Genomic DNA, 4,552 nt, shown 5'->3' on the forward strand with positions numbered 1-4,552 from the left:
TTGATGTGCCATACTCTTAAAACAAGCTGAACTAGGTAACGTTTTTCAAATAGAATCTGTGTTTTCCAGCCTTCAAATATTTGTTTAAGCTCTTTTTTCTGTTACAGAAATCTGTCCTTTTTCATCTCTATCTAGCAAATTTCACTCATCATGTATTGCCTACACAAATGTGATTTTCCTTATGCAGCATCTTTTTTATTTTTTGATTGACACATTGTAATTGTACATACTTGTGGGCTACAAGTTGATGTCTTAATACACATATATATTGCATAATAATCAAATTGGAGTATTTAACATGATCATCATCTTATGCGTTTGTCATTTATTTGTGGTGAGGTTACTCAAAAGTCTCTCTTCTAGCTATATTTTAATATACAATACCTTATTGTAAACCATTGTTACCTACTGTGCAATGTAACGCTAGAACTTATTCCTCCAAATTGTAGTTTTGTATCTGTTGACCAACCTCTCACCATCCTTTTCGCCCCCTTCCCTTCCTAGTCTCTAATAACAATTCTGCTTTCCTTGCAGGCAATCTTGATCGGCTAATTGGGCTGTGAACTCTTCTCCCAAGACCTTGTGCCATTCTTATTACATTTAGTCTTAAATTACATTCCTTTGCATTCTTGTCTTATCCTCCTATATCTCATAGAGATGTTTGTTGTTATTATTATGGCAAGTCCTTAGATGGCAATGGCTGCTTCTTACCCATGGTGACATTATTCGATGAGTCTAATATAGCCCTCTTCCTAAGTAGATGCTAATAATTATCGTAAAATTAAAGAATTACAATCTCTTCAAGTGTGATATTCTTTAAGATTATTTGAATCTCAACAGACTGCTGGGTCCAGTAAAGAATATAGAGTTAAACAAAGGGCTAGAGTAGCAACTTTTTTGAATTCTGAGGGCTTTGATATTCAAATAATTTCATTGAATGAATGAATTCTGTTCTGTCTTTATAGGTCAGAGTTTCCTACATCTAACTCATTTGAAGCGAGACATGCCTAAGCAAGTGGCAAACAGCCTACAAAAGTATTGCAAGAGAAAAATAATTCAGAGTAAAAGTGGTGGCAAATCTCTTAAATGGCAATTCAAAACCTTGATCAGTCATAAGAATCATCTGCAGAGTATTATAAATATACTTAGGGAGAGAAAGATGCCTAAGCTCCATCCCACACATACTAATTATAAACTCTGGAAGTAGAACCCATCATCTGAATAATTTAATATTTCAGATAAAACAATTTTAGAAACCCCTCTTGTAGGAAACATGGTTGAGAACTGGTTCCATTTCTTACGTGTAGATAAAATCTCTATACTCCATCTTCAGTGAGAGCTATATGTATATATCTGATTGGTTGTGATCTTCTCACTGAATAAACATTTAGGAAATATGATTCAGGCAGTACAATTTGACAAATCTAAAGATCAGTAATAATTATAGATAAATATTTTCTAAATATATCATTTGATGTGGGTTTAGTTTACTTAAAATAAGTGTATGTAATATGTAATACAATTTTGGTATATGAAAGATTTTCCAATCTATTATGTTTTCCCAAGACTGTTGAATACCAAAAGACTAGGAAATGTTAGTATGCATTTGATATTATTTGCTCTTGGCTTGTCATGTGTAATTGTATCAGATGAATATGTCCAAGCCAAGCAGAGATAACTTAGCAGTGTAAAAGTAGCATGATAGCTAAGAAAGATTATTTAAGGTCACATAGGGTGACCAATTGAAATTTTTGTTTGTCAATCTTGGGGTAAATCACAGTGGAATAATACTGATTTTACTTAGCTAACCCACATCTCTTCCATTTTCAGAGAAAACTAAGCAGCCACACCTTGTTCTCAGAAAATATTTAATGACTGAGAACTAAAGTGAGGTTGAAATGTCAAATAATATTTCTCATAATAAAAATAAAGCATTGGGACCGGCTCACGCCTGTAATCCCAGCACTTTGGGAGGAAGAGGCGGGCGAATCACTTGAAACCAAGAGTATGAGACCAGTCTGGCCAGCATAGTGAAAACCAGTCTCTACTAAAAATACAAAAATTAGCCAGGCTTGTCAGTGCATGTCTGTAATTCCCGCTATTCAGGAGGCTGAGACATGAGAATTGCTTGAACCTGGAAAGTGGAGGTTGCATGGTTGCAGTGAGCGGAGATTGTACCACTCAACTCCAGCCTGGGTGACAGAGTGGAGACTCTGTCTAAAAACAAACAAAAAAAATCATTGGACAAAAGGCAAAAACAACACTGGATATTGTTGAGTCAACTTATTTAAGTTATTATGTGAATTCTACCACTAAATTGCCATAAGAAAAATAAAAGCTGTCCTTTTAAATTTGACTGTTTTTGAATTCTAACAATACTTTTAATCTAAAGAGTGATTTTAAATAATAATAATTGAAGACAAGAATAAATCCTTCCTTTGAATATGTTAGGCAAAGGAAATTCTGACCTATACAAACAAAACAGAATTCCCTCATTCAACCAAAATAATTTGAGTATCAAAACACCACAGTAAGCACTCAGAACTACCCCATCCCTGCCCATGCCAAAATGACACTCTAGTTCTTTGGATTCGTGATCAAAATATTAAGAGATAAAAGTGAATATACCTATTAAACATCTATTGTGCAGATATCTAATATGAGATGAGATCTCTGTGGGCTTTTGGAGACATAAGACCATTTAAGGAAGAGAAACAATTTATTTAGGCTTGAATAATAAATAGAAAGCTTAATGAGGTCTCAGGAAGTATTCTAAGAAGTGTTCTGCTGTGGTAAATACAGTTTTTTCAAAATCACAAGACTTTGGGTGCATTGAGAGTCATATGATTTTTGCAAGCCTGTTAACCTTTCTGGACTTTCTCCTGTGACTAATAGGGAAAAATAATCCTAACTATCTGTTATGATTACAAGGAAGATCAAATGAAATAATGCCTGCAGAAATGCTTTGGGAACTGCAAAGCACCATGAATATGCTCCAGCTGCTTTTAGTGGGAGAAATGATGTGAATCAAGACCAAGAGGACCCCATGAGGCTGGTATACGGAAGGGGATTAGATGGACAGTAAGAAAGCTAACTGGGTTGGAATAGAAGACTTATTGGGAGTGATGTAAAATCCAGTTAGATAGATTTAATTAGGGTCAAATTATTTTGTTTTCAACCTTAAAAAGATGTTCAAAGTAACTTTGGTAAGCAACATAAAAGCACTCTGAAACTCACGCAGTTGGGGAGAAGGCGTCAAATCAAATCAAATATTGTTCTGGCAAAACCATGCAGATGAATTGAAAGAGGAAGAACAGATCTAATAATAAATACCTATGACATTTCAGAAGTTATTTGATAGCAATCTGTCCTAGAATATTGTCTAAAGAATAAGTCTGAAATGCTCTGTGAAGACTGAATAAAGTTGGCAAGTAGCTGACTTGCTAAAGTTTGATATTCCCCCAGTTCCATCCATGTTGCTGCAAATGACAAGATTTCCTTTTCTGTGGTCGAATAATATTTATTTCATTGTGTATATGCAATATTTATTATCCATTCGTCCACTGATGGACCCTTAGATTGATTCTATATGTTGGCTATTGTGAATGGTGCTGCAATAAACATGGGATTGCAGCTATCTCTTCAATATATTGATTTTTCTTTCTTTTGAATCTCTACCCAGCATTGTAATTGCTGAATTTTCAGATTTTTGAGGATGAAGAGGGATTGGTAAATTCCAATACAACTATATAGATGGAATAAGTTCCAATGTTAGATACCACAATAGGGTGAGTATAGTTAAAAATAATTTATTGTATTTTTCAAAATTGCTAGAAGAGAAGATTTGAAATGTTTTCAACCCAAAGAAATAATTAATGTTTGAGATGATGAATATCCCAATAGATTGTTTCACACTGTACACTTGTATCAAAATATCACATGTACCCCATAAATGTTTACAACTATTATGTATCAATACATAAATAAATTCAGATGTTCCAAAAAGATACTTAAGATTACATATTGTTTTCATGCAGATGAACAGAAATTGAATATAGGAAAATAAAATTATTTGAAATGCTAAGGAAATCAGAGTCCAAGAGACAGGGAACAAGGAGAACTGGCAAAATAGTAAGATTTGTTTCATCAATTGAGATACTTGGAAAAATAAATGTAAAGTTTAGGTAAAGTAAAAATATTGACTTCATGAGTATAGAGTTGATAATGGGAATGTCAAGAAATTTTGACTCATTTGTAAGAGACAGCGAGACATAAGATACGCCTATCTATGTTTTATGGAGTTTCTTAATACTTAAGAAATAAATGAAAGGTGAGAAAGAGAGGATGGTAACTAAAATTACTACCGCTACATTTTCAGTTATTTTAATAAGTTTAAATATTTTAAGGTATTACTAATTAAATAAAGGCTTTGAATGATTCTTCAGAGATATGAAACAAATTGTAATACCATTGTTTAGTGTGATATTACAAGTTGTAATATCATTGCATTACATTTAATATCACTGTTTAGTGTGTTTGTGGGCAAAGAGAA

This window comes from Mandrillus leucophaeus, unplaced genomic scaffold, assembly GCF_000951045.1.
Source record: "Mandrillus leucophaeus isolate KB7577 unplaced genomic scaffold, Mleu.le_1.0 Scaffold424, whole genome shotgun sequence".
Lineage (NCBI taxonomy): Eukaryota > Metazoa > Chordata > Mammalia > Primates > Cercopithecidae > Mandrillus > Mandrillus leucophaeus.